Here is a 13,605-nt window from a genome sequence, read left to right on the forward strand (position 1 = left end):
TGTTCCAGATTACACAGAATTAGAAACAAGGTAAGCACAAAGATGTGTAAGATCCCAGGTGAGCAAAAAGAAAAAAAAACATCTGGGTACTGCCATGAAATGCTCTCACCCATCATTCCCTTTCTGTTTGTACCTGGCACGCAGCAGTCTGTCTGGATGGACTTTTGTGCATTTTCTGCACAAAAGCACATCACTGCTAATCTCTCACAAAGACGTCATTATAAATGTCATTAAATACGGTGTCCAGCAAAAGGTACGAGCAGCCAGTCTGAATAATTAATTCCTCCTGTTCGTGCTGCGGGGGGCTCTTCTGATCAGAGCTCAACCTGGTAACACGCTCTGTTATGATTGGCTAAAGCAAGGTCAGTGTCTTAAGAGACCTCGCTCTAATATCCAGCAGCAATTAGTGGCTGTGGTGCGGGTGTTGCACATGTTATTATGTGATAGGGGAGCAAGAGTGGCCACCGGTAGAGATTTAATGTCGTGTTTCTGCATGCTGTTGCCAAGCAAAACGGTTTACTGGAGAGCAAAGCGCGAAGACAACTGGTCACTGGTGATCACATGGCTAAATAATAAACAATTTCAAAAGCTTCCTTTTAAAATGTAATTTCTCTGAACATGGCCTGACACAATTGGCTGTTTTTGCTGGAAAGCCAAGGAGGGATGGTGAGTGGATCTTACAGGTTTAAGGAGGAAACTGTATGGAACGGGGTAATGGGGGTGCAATGGGGTGCATGTCAAGTGAAAAGACACTGCTAGCGACTGACTGGCTGTCCACATCCTCCCCAGGACAACAGTGTGAGTTAGCAGTGACAGGGAACTGACCGTTCCCACTGGAATAAAAAGGGTGGTGGCGGGGGACAACAATGTAGATACATACACAGCCATAAGAAAAGACCACTGTCTCCATCAAAACGCAGAGGCAATAAAAGGAGTCAAACAGAAAGCTCCAGTAAAATGGCTCAGAGATGGACACTGAACAAGCTTGGCGTCTACTCCCTATGAGTCAATCCATTGTGAGGCACATAACACACAAGTCAAGTTCCCAGTGAATCAGAGCAGTCAGCTGCCATCCACCACCTCAAGGCACAGGGCCAGTCTAGCACAGGACCGCAGACATGTGACCAGCTGCCTCACACAACCACCGTTACTGTACCGCGTCTTACCAGGACAGAGACATTGACAGTGAGCTCTCAGATAGGTTTCTCTCATGGATTAACTTCAAAACATGTTTGAACAAGTTCTCTCAGTTTATTCAGCTCAGATGGATAATATACTACTATGACATATTAGGAACAGAGGTAGCAGGTGTTTGTAAATCTATAGATGACTACGACTTGTGATTTACAGCTCGCTGTCAGGAGGGTGCAGTGACATCAATACTGCAGCAGGAGCTTGTCTGAGGCCTAGCTGAGGACACCAAAATAACGCTCTACTTCTACTCCCCCCCTTCCACTGACAGTGATACACAACACTACACGTGCAGCTGTCTAAATATTACTTCTCCCTTCTTCTCCTCTTCATCTTGCCATTCCTCTGCTCCTCTCTCGCCTTTTCTGTCCCTGCGCAAGCTTGCAGTCGCCGAGCAGGGTGAGTTTAGGAGGAACAACTGTTCAACCGGCGCAGCTGGGGATGTCCACATTTGGTGCACCGTTGTCATGTTAAAAGTCCGAGGCAGAGCGACGGAGGGCTGGGAATAACTCATCTTCTGCTGTCCAGCACTGAACTATATCCAGCAGCACACCTGTGGTCCCAATTATCTTGTAGCTAACCACAATTTGATTATTCCAAATGTAAATAATATTCTCTGCAAGGCTCTGCAGCAGGCAGTGCATTTTTGTGGGTACAAGTCATCACTAAATCACTGTATGCAATTAGGCTTTTAATGCAGTTTATATAAGAAGCCAGACTAAAGCTAATCTCATAAAAGGACAAACAGAGCCATTAAAAGTCCTCTGCTCTTTACTTCATTACTGGCTCAGCTTGCTCTCCTTATGCAAAGAGTCCCCAGGTGCATGAATGTTTCATGGCCACCCTGCTGCCTGCTTCCCTCTGCTCAGATTCAGCTTTTCTCCCTCCTCCCTGAGGAAGCTCAAACTCCGCTGTCAATTGCACTCACTTACACTCTGCTACCGTCATCATCAGCCATTAATGGTGGGGGGGGAGGCAGCACATAAGACAGCTGTTTTGCCTTGATGACTCAATCATCCCCTTCAGTGGGATTAGCATCAGTATCATCATCCTCATCATCGCCTTTGATCCCAAAAATTGCTAAACAAGTCTGAAATTGATGACTATCAGCCTGTCTGCCATGAATTCCTGAGCGTTCAAACCGATCTGACTTCATTGTATATCGCTCAATCATGCTACAGAGCTTAAGGAGATAAATTTGTTCTATCCAACATATTTTATATCAAGCCTTTGAAAAAAAACCAAAAGAACAAATTATTAATTTCACAGTTTGTCAAGGTGACAAAGTTCTGTAAATGCTGAATGCTAAATATCTGTTTTTCTTTTCTCCATGGCTAAATATCTAAGAGCTGTGGATCAATTTCAGATCCTTTAACTGATGTAAAAATACTCAAGTATAATTAAATGTGTGATATGCAAAAGTTAATTAAAAGTATTTGTATTTGCAGCGAGTCGTGGTGGAGCTAACTTTAAAGGAATTGAGGAATACACTTATTTGCTTTCTTCCCAAGAATCAGACGAGAAGACTGGTACAACTCTCATATCAGTGTGTTCGATATGAAGCTGGAGCTGGATGAACTTCAGCAACAGCAAGTGGGATCTGGGCTTATATTTGTCTCCTGCTGTAAATACATCTCCAAACTGGGCCACTTGAATGGCAGTCAGATCAGCTGATGTGCTAATTCAAGGCCCTGTGGCGCTGCCACTATCATCATTTCATTAGCTTTACACAGACACATTATAGATAGAATATTTAAAAGAAGCCGAGTGGAGTTGAGACAAGCTCATCGGGTCTTGGTCGTGGTTTACAACAAGAATGTATCAACCTAATGAGACCACAGGAACTGCTTTCAGTGACAAAGAGAAATGCAATAATATGGCAGCATTAGGCAGAAGAAAGGCCCGTTAATGCGGTCATATTTCCAGAAGCAGCATCGAGGTAGACCATTCACAAGCCAACAGCATCTCAATGCCAAGTGTTCTTATAACATATTACGCCACGCCATTAATTAATCTGTTGGCTTGTGAAGCGTAGCTTATTCAGGCTATTCATCATGAACAGGAAATTGACAAGTTATCCGTGGATGGCATGTCAAAGGGATATCAGCTTTAATTTTGCATCAAAGGAAGCAAGCACTACTCCATTTGTTCAATACCGCTCGTTTTATTTGTAGTGTCTTTGTTTGAGTGGAGCCGGGCAGATAGCTCATAGAGAGACACATGAGATGTGAAGGAGGCTTGGAGATTCAACAGGGTCACAGGACAGTGGGGAAGTTCATCTCTGAGCCAAGTGTTGCTTAATGGCTTCCTCCTGCTGTATGTCAACTCAGACCATCAGTATGAGCTGCAGAAAACATCTGTCCTGAGTACACAGACACTTTGTACCACCACAGTCTCCCTGTCAATCAAACATGTTTTGGCATGTCACTGACTATTACCAGCGGTTGCGATTGCTTCTGAAGACGTGCGCCTGCACTGGCTCGGGTGCGTGAGCGTGTGCATCTACATTTGTATGTGTCTATGGGAAAAAGGGGATGACGCCACATCTATTTTTAGTTCAGTACACTGAGTTCTGCCTCTGTGTTATGCTGCTCTGTTCCTAGGACAGGCGACCGGGTCATCAGCAGCAGTAGAGAGCACCGGGATAGCTCCGGCTCTGCTCCCTGACCCCGGCCATCCAGCTCCTACATCAGTGGGAGAGACTTACAAGGTTCGTGGGCGGCAGTTAGGGGAGGCTATCTGCAAAAAAGAGGCACTTTCTTGACGGATGCCATGTTCATCCACCTCTTTCCCTCTTCGGTGACTAATGGGCTGATAATTCAGCTGTCACCCTGGCACGTTATCTCGCACTTTCTCATGGGAGGAATACCACCCCGGATCATCTCCGCCACAGTCTCAGCCCTGAATAAGATGTGGCCAAGAAAGCTAGTTTACAACTAAATGTATTGTAAAGAAAATAAGTTGGGTTCAACCCAGAAAGATAAGGACGTGGATGGAGAGGTTTTGAGACGGCAACCTGACTCAAGTGCTTTCTTGTCATGCCCAGTTAGCCGCTCAGTAGTGTACAGGAAAATATCTATACACTCATCTGATACACATCAGTGATGGACCTTGCGCTTGCTGACACAAAAGCTTCAAGGGTAAAATCCTTGGATACTTCTTCACCGTTGCGATATCATCAATATGTGTTGTTCTATTCATTCCACAAGGTTGTGTAATTATTATGGAGTTAAGTAATTTCCTGCATTTCAAAGAATGAGATTTGACACTCTCACAGACTGAATTTGATCTTGTTACATCCAGCTGCTGATAATAAGCAGAGTAAGAATTCTTTGGAGAACTCATACTATAACAGCAACACACCTTGTGGCTGCACAGCACTTTAATTACTGAAGCTACTGTTTGTGTAGGAACAAAATTTTCAGTCTAGTAAAATGACCTTTCTCTTAGATTCTTGGGGAATTAAAATAGTGATGTACTGCACTGAAAAGAGCTCACGGTTGGCACTGATGATTTAGGTAACAATAAGACAAATCTATCACTCTCCATGGTAGCTGCCCTGAAAATATCCTGGTATCATGGCACATCATGTGCTGTAAGTTTGGCCAGTTATCTACAGGAATAAAATGCACAGAGAGAAAACAAAATTGCCCAGAATTCAAGGTGAAGCATCTTGCCAATGGTTGATTTCCGCTGATTTTTATCTCAACTCAACTCGGCTTAACATGATCTGGCATGCAAGAACCACAAATGCAAAAATGAAACTTAAATTCCATGAATTAATTTATGACATTCTTAAAGAAAGCATGTAGTTTACATACTGTATATCTTTTATCTGACTGGGATCAAATAAACATGGATGGGTTAAACAGTACGTTTTCCTATTTTCTACCATATTTTGACTTTGTCCCCTAAACAATTATTGTTACAGATTACAGATCTTCTTTTTCCTTTCCAGGCCGTTTTATCTTCCACTAACTAACAAAGTTAGAGTTAGCATGTCTGTAATTTCTGTCTTTGTAAACACTTTACAAAGTTTGATTCCTGTTGAAACTGTATGTAAAGACTACATGCTGAATGATGTCCTAGGTGTTTAGTCTGCACCACAAGCTCACCAAAGTACTTCCTAAGAACTAAGAAGAAGGTTAGCACAACAGAGTGCTCACATACCTGATCACAAAACTCATCTTACATCCTCTGTTCAAATATAATATGCTTCTGGTTTCTTTCCCTTTAAGCAGCTGCTTCAGGAAACACCCCATGTATAGACACTACAACAGTCTCATCACGCTTATCAGTTTAACAGCTTGTCATTCAGACCTCTGGGTGTTTGGGTTGAATGATAAACTCTCACTGCTCTGCCATGTCCTTGTTTAATTAAGTACTTCCACTTGACTCAACACCGGTCAGTTGAACAAGGGAGCTGTGATTGTGCCCGGGTGTGAAGCTGCTACAAAACATGGCTGTGGTCTATTTTATCAAAATGTCTCTCTGTTATTATATTCAACACAGATCTCTTCAGAATAAGAGTTCACGCCAGCAAGTGATAATAATCCTTCTAATAGGATTGGATATTTTGAAACCTGAAGTTAAGTGGCAGGCTCTGCTCTCTTTGTTTGTCTGCACAGGGGAGGTGGACATGTGTGCAGAGCCAGGCCCTCTATCCTTCCTGTTCAGTTACAAGAGGCCTCACACTTATCAGTTCCAGATCTCACAAGAACAGAGAGAAAGAGAGACCACTGACAGGAAGGGGATTTTTTTTTTCTCCCCCCCCCCCTTTTTCCTTTAGCGAGGTTAACAGAATGTCTGCACCCCTCACATTTCACAGAGGAAAGCAATTATTCATTAGGGCTTACACTGGTGCTACAGAGACAAAGACCAACACGGCAACCTTTAGACATCAACCCAAAGTAATAAAACTAAAAACTGTTCAGTGCTTAAAGAACTAGTCGATTAATGAATTAGTTAATTGACAGAAAATACCACATCAACAATTCTGATAATCACTGAAATCATTTGTCCAGCAAAATGTTCAGCCTCTCCAGTGTGAACATTCGCTTTTTCTCTCTCTGTTTTAAAAGCACTGTTAATTGAATATGTCTCTTGATTTTGGACTGCTGCTGCTGTCCCCTTGTGCTTTACAAACCCATGATGGGCAGTTCTTACTATTTTCTGATGTTTTATAGACTAAACAAAGCCTAAAAAGAAGAAAATAATCAGTTGTCACAACACTACACCAATTTAATTTCTAGAAACTGTATTTGGCTATCAACCTTAGAGGTTACACTTCTCTATTTGAGACTGTTGCCATTTCCTTTGACTGCAGCCTTTCCATCAAACCCAGCTATATTTTCCCCCCACAAAGGCAACCCTACATCGACAGTAAGAAGGAAAAAATCTGTCATTGAGTGTGTGTGTGTGTGTGAGAGAGAGAGAGAGAGAGAGAGAGAGAGAGAGAGAGAGAGAGAGAACTGACTGTGAAGCACTCATGTCATGTCCCTGTTCATGTCACATTCCCCTCGTTTCACTTGCTCTCACTGTCTACCTCGCCTGACATTTCCACAATAATCACTTTGGTTTATCCCACTCAGCTGTGTGGCGGGCAGATGTTTGTCAGGGCACCATATTCCTCAGCATTCACACTGCTCTAATCAAGATTAACCACCCTTATCTACCCAGCGTGTGCGCGTGGATACTGGATGTCCCAATTCCTAATCCATGAAGCCATAGCTGTATTGTATAATACAGTGGATGAACCAATTACATTCCCTTTCCACGACACAATTCTCCCTTTTTATGGAATGTACACTGAGCTACATATTGCATAAGGATGAACTACTGGCTTGCTGGTGAAGCGGAGAGTCATGACCTTCTGTACACGTGTGTGTGCATATTAGTCAGACTACATATGGACTTGGATGCGGTCAAAAAACAGACGCAACATCTCAGCACTTTGTTACTCAGAGCCCCCCAGGAGCTCCTGATGAAATCAACATGCTCCGCGAGGTGAGCCGACCCTGGCCACACACAAACTGCTGCCATCACATGTTTACCAAAGACACTCGAGCGCAGTGGAGGACAGAGCATGTCCAAGCAAACAAAGTTGTGGTCTTTAAATCACATTAGTGACAGGGGAGGCTGATATCTGTTTCCAGTAACAAGCTTTGTTTGATTCCAGCTGTGACATAACATCTTTTCCAGAAATATTTCAGGCAAAGTGACATCTCAGTTAATTAGGAAGCGTCCTTACAGAGCCTGGGATGGAAAAAAAAAAAAAAAAGTCTATGCACACGGATAGCTAATTTCCGCTCTAAAATTATTTATTTATTGTGCACAAATAAGCCATTCCTGCTCTCATATTTACAGAACATTGAGGTAACTATATTGTTTCATCTTTGCGTTGTTGTGAAACAGACTACTCTCAGGGTTAGTTGGGTAACTAGCCTGCGAGTAGTCTGATTAGTGCAACAGCTCTTCTGTGCCGCTTACTCCCCCAGAGGCATTTTGTTCTCGGGATTGTACATCTAAAAAGGGCTATTGATGTTCTCCGAGCTAGCGAGCTTTCTAACTACCAGTAAGTAAGCTCATTAGCTTGGCTGCTAATGTAACAGTAAATTTTTTTTTACAACATAGTTCTTCCAAAAGATGCATTTGAATGATAAAATCCTGTCTCATAAGCATCTAAAAATCGTTTCTGTCGTGGAGCAGCTTATAGAGCGACAGAGGGGGTTTAAATAAAAGTGGAACAGAGCCAATAGACTATGATAGCTTCCTCTATTTTGGACTCTCCGACTCTCTGTTCGCAATATCAGAATGACTTGCTCTTGGTCAACAGCACAAGTTTAAAATGAATTAGATTTTGCTGCATGGTTTCTCAGAGTAACTGTGCCTTTACATAGCGACACACAGTGGTAAGTTGTCATTACCTAATAATATGAGAATGAAGCACTGAATTCACTATTTGTATGCACTGCAAAACCAAAACACAGCTGCTGGCCTTTCACTAACATTCTGGCTGTTCCTCAATACCTGAGTAAGCACAGCAACCTGTTAAGTTCCTGCTGCTGCAGAAACACTCATCTGAGAGCATCAATATCTAATTTGTGGGGCAGAATTTGAAACAAATTTTACCCCTCATATCTTCTGGGCTCTGTAGGTTCCATGAGATCCATATCAAGGAAAAAAAAAGAAAAAGAAAAAGACCCACCTATGTTGACTTCAATCCTTGATTCTTCACCACGAAAGACCCCCCCACCCATTCACACACCAGGAGGAGAAACACTCCAGCACCTCACGTCTTCTGCCCCTGAGAGAAATCAGAGAAGAAAAAGAAAATGCATCAATCACCGCTGCATTATCCACCAATCTCCAAACACTGAATTATTACATTTACATTTTTTCCCCTGGAAATCAAGCACACTCAATGATTTCGCTTCTCGCAGATTCCTTTGGGCTCTGAGTGGCTTCCATCTGCGCATTGCTGAACGTGATACACTTCTTCCCTGCACGGATAAGCTCCTTCACGCTCTCGTGCCCATGAAGGACAAATCAAAAGAGCAGCCGATACTTCACATGATCAGTATGGCATCATAAACACCCACCACAGAGTAAGTTCACTGTCATGGCACATTCACAATTCACTCGCGATTGACAGATAAGCCTATTAAGAGAGGCCTTCACCACAGTTTAGCACTTAGCCCGGCTGGCTTGTGTGGGTGCCCAGTGACATTCAGACCCTTCAAAGTGACCACTTTAGTCATTTATTTTGTTCAATAAGGTGTTAACGAATGTGTGACAAAGCATTAAATATAAGCCAGGTAAGGACTTCATACAAGAACCCGGACTGTATTAGAGCACTAAAATGTAAACAAATTTGAAATAAAGAGAAAATTTGATTTATCTTTCAGTTAACAATCATGTCTTATCTGTGTTTGCAAGACTTAATTTTCCCTAATGAATTAATCATTTTAATTAGTAGTATAATTACGAGCATAATAACCATAGGCTGGATTCTAGCATGTGTTATCCTTTTCATAAATAATGTGTGCTTCTGCTGTCATCTGAGAGAGAAAAAGCAAACCAAAAATTCTTTGACCACATACATTTATAACTACTTCAATACCTGAATGAATGAATGAACAAATTCATGTGTGGAGCCGACTTCTTTGTGTGGAGTCTGAGAATATCTGAGTGTTGTGACTTTATTTTAGTAATTCCATAAGATCTCAAATATAAAGAAAAACATCAGATTTGGATGTTGAAAGACATTATTCATGTCTTCATGAGAGGGTCAGTCCAATGTCAGCTAAATTAAAGTCCTAGACCCCTCGTTGAATGAAGGGTCTAGGTTAAGATAGCGTTTCTAGATAGTCATCTTTTAAGGTGGCAGGCCACTCAGCAGGTAAATAAGTATAAACAAACTATTGGCCTTTGTCCCTCTCCTCAACAAAATTTTTACTTTATCTCTTTTGTTGAGAGGGCATGACACTAATTTTCATGGAGTCAAAGAAAAAGTTGTAGGGCATCAGCGTGCTTTTTTTTCCCCTTCACTCCTCAAATGTTAGGACTATAGGAAATTTCAAGAAGCTGAATGAGGTGGTGGAAGCAAAGAAAGAATAAAAATGTCTTCAGGGTGTTAACTCTTGCTATGTGAATATATGTAAGGAGCATGTAAGTGTGTAACAAATGCAGCTTTTCCCACCCGTTCCTTTAGCACCCCTACCTTAAAGTCTACAGCTGTATCCTGTTGGAGTATCATTTTCATCAGGCGTCTGCTTAGTGACACACAGCATGCCAGCCATTTCTGTCCCCAACCAGAACTCCTCTGGCTTCTCCTGAGCTCATGCTTTGGTTGACAGGACAAGGCTAATGCTCCAAATATAAAAACTGTCTAACCACAAGGTGTATTTTCACATTCAGCAGGAGAAGGCAGTCCCTTGTGCCTTGCACTTTTTTAATCCTCTTTTTTTTTTTTTTTTATCATTGGAAGATTTTTCAGGCAGCATTTCTCCCCTGTTGGAAGTGCCGCTCTCTGAAAAGAGAAAGTGGAGGAGAGCTGGGGGCTCAATGGGTTGGGAGAGAGGAGGAGGAGGAGGGGTTGACGCTGGGTGCCTCCTTTTTAAAGCCAGATTCTCCCCAGATACCTCTGTGCTATTCATCAACAGCTTTTCCAGGGCTGTGAAAAATCAATGTGCTCTGCACTGCAAACAGTTCATAATGACGGGGGATGGAGGGAAAAAAGCTCAACTGCAACAGAATTGATTTGTTTAAGTACAATAACATGGCTCTGCAGCGCGGTGAGGAGGAGGCTCAAGCGCCCAGACAAAGACTGACTGGCAGTATGAAACCACAAGCAGTAATTGATAAACTGCTGGCAAAGTGCAAATCTGAAATACAGAAGCTTGTTATCTAATTAAAGGAGTTTTTCTCTGAATTACCACCTGACAGAGAAAAGTACACTTTGAGGCTTAACTGACAGAAAATCTTCTCTAAGAAAGATTAAACCCTAAATATAGGGTTTTACAAACTACAAAACATTTCTGTTATAAAATGATTTGAAAAATTACATTTTTCTCAACTGCATACAAGTTTATTCAAAGTAAAAAGCATTTATGATTCTTGTCAACATTGGTTTAAAAAAAATGCAGGAGAAAACTGAACTGCTAGTTTTGTCAGTATTTAATTTACAAAGATATAAAACAAAAAAGCAGCAAATCTTCACATTTGAGAAGCTGAATATTTGGCAATTTTGAGTTAAAACACACACAAAAAAAACATCCAATCCACATCATATTTACACACACATCTGTGTTCAACTCGTGCACACACGCACACGTTATTTGGGCTTTTGGCACGGAGTCACTACATCCCAAGCCAATTCAAAGCACATGCAGAGAGGGTTTGATGTTGCATAAAGCCAAGTCATCAGAATATTTAAAAGATGACACCAGGCTTGTCCTAGAAAAAAAAAAAAAATCACAAGGTGAGATTTTAAACCTCCTGATACTGCAAAAAACAGGATCCTGGAGTAAATTGTGTCGAGACAGGCCAGCACAATAAAACATTTCTCCCTGCCTCTTTTAAGCCGACCACAGAGGTGCATTTATCATTGTTATTATTCCTTCAGAGAGGCCCTCCCAGGTTTAATTGGATCCTCATGGAGTCAAAATTCCCACTGTCGCTGCAGCCACCGGAGCTGGACAGGTTCATTCCTCCCCAGTCAGCACCAGGTTTTACTGACTGCACGAAGAACAGTCTTCCTGTGCAAAGTGGTCACGAAACCCACTGGTGAATCAGATGGGTGGTGGGAGCTGGACGCCACCCGCTAAGCCCGGACAATGGCAGGAGAGAGGCACCTGGGGAGAAATTCTCACCTGGCTCTGCTTTCAACGCTGTGGGAAAAGCTCTTGAGAACCACAGGCTGTCCATCCACCCAGCCAGCTCTCAAGGGCTATTATTCCCAGTGGGCCACATTTGCATTTTAACTGGTAAATACAGTAGGTTTTGTATGTACATGGACATGAATCGTGTGAACAACTGCAACCGGAAAAGGATGAAAGAGGTTTTTTGGCCTCTGTGAGAAAATGGAAACAATCTGCTAAGGTATTAAAATAGCTAAGAAACATAAACATGCAATACTAGGAGCTGATGAATATGCTGTGTGAAATTAATAATGACAGGATGATACTTCCTCAAAAACTTGAAATGACCTCTAAAAAATTCTTGCACAGTCCCCCCCCCCCTCCCCCCCCCCCCTTTTTTTACCACATAGCTTTTGACAGATACTGTATGTAGCAATGATTAAAGGTCTAAAGACCAGTCAACAGAGAACTGTGTGAAAAGGAAGTTTTAATCGCACCATTATGTTCTTAGTAAATACCAGCTCTGAAACATTTGACCTTCCATTCACCTCCCTAAGTAGTGCTCCACTTCCACTTGGTGTTACCTTGGCACAGAAATCACAACTCCTCCTTCAGGGTGCTTCCTGTTGTTGATATGCTCAAGACATGCAAGATCAACCAAGATACGCATCTCTGCTTTTCAAAAGACACTGGAAGCCAAAGGAGGAACGGCGGAACAGCAAATGTAGGAATGACAATCTCATCGTTTGTAATGATTTTCAGCAGAGAAGAAGGTTTTCATTTTAAGAAGAGGAAAACAGGATTGTGTGGAAACACGCTGGTAATAATCTTGCCTCATAGCCAGTCTGTTTACGTGTATACTAATGTGTGTGATTACAGATAAATTAATTAAGGAGATACTCTGACTTCTGCAATCGTCGCATAATACTTTAACTGCATTATATTATCAAAATTAAGTCTAAAGGTGGATTACTCATTAATGTTTCAAATGACATGTATAGACTTAAGTAAGGCTGCAACTAATGTTTAATTTAACTATAGATTGATCTCTTAATTACTATTTCTATAATTCAGCAACAGTAAAATTCCATTAGAATACTGTCAAAACAGTAGTTATATGTAATGCAGATGTCTAAAAAACATTCACTATTCAATTACATTTTGCCTGGTTTTAACCTACATGTATTTTGACCTGCAAAGCACCAAATTGAGGCCACTGGTGGTGGGAGAAAATGAATTTTTGGGGCAAAAGCAAAATACTTTCCTGTAAGCCAATTATTAACCAAATCTTAGATTAGTGGGGAAGTCAGGTCTTTGCAAACCATCACAAAGCCTTTTATCAAGTATTATCCCAATCTAGAAATTTACAGAATTAAGGTTGTAATGCCTGCAAATACTGTACAGGCTGCACCGACTGACACTCAAATCCAGGTTAACAGAGGAGGGACTGAACATTTTCCCAACACACATGCGGCTTGTCTCAAAGGACATCCGTATGGAGTGATTACATTAGATGAAGTCACATGTTGTTGCGGGCCAAAGCCATAAATATGGAGTGTATCACTGAAGTGAATGAGAGCTCTGGTGATGATTACAGGTTTAGAGATAATGGTTTTTTAGCGTGATGCATTTAGAGAGCATGAGACACCAGCTCAGTTAGCTCCCCAATCTTCACTCTCTGCTGATTAACACAAATGCCGGCGCCTAGTTAAACACCGCTGCTGTAATTATGTGGAGCCTCACACACACACACACATAACCTATACAATACACACGGGCAAACACACTTGGTGCAAAGCAGTGCAGTGGTATACATGTTGTGTGCCACCAGATCAGCATCACAGCGACTACCAATTATGTGTCTTATTTATGCAAATGCAGGTAATTTACTTCCTGCTGTGCATTACTTCCCAATGTGTTTGCCCTCTAGCATCAGCTGTTTAAACTGTGTATCACCTGAACAAGTGGAACAATTGAATGAAGTGATCCCAGAAAGGTTTCTCTTTAAAAAGAGATCCATTTTAAAGGTTACGTTAAAGGTTTTTCTTACAAC

At 41.8% G+C, this 13,605-nt stretch overlaps 1 protein-coding gene across 1 annotated transcript in view; it reads right to left on the reverse strand.

The window, feature by feature from the left end:
* Positions 1–13,605, reverse strand: part of LOC121200955 (zinc finger MIZ domain-containing protein 1-like) — a 105,692-nt gene that overhangs the window by 69,022 nt on the left and 23,065 nt on the right. Inside the window, exon 2 of the mRNA XM_041066468.1 lies at positions 8,399–8,497. The gene's annotated coding sequence lies outside the window, so the exon portion shown is untranslated. The remainder of the gene's footprint in view (positions 1–8,398; positions 8,498–13,605) is intronic.

The sequence above is a fragment of the Toxotes jaculatrix genome, chromosome 21, assembly GCF_017976425.1.
Source record: "Toxotes jaculatrix isolate fToxJac2 chromosome 21, fToxJac2.pri, whole genome shotgun sequence".
NCBI lineage: Eukaryota > Metazoa > Chordata > Actinopteri > Toxotidae > Toxotes > Toxotes jaculatrix.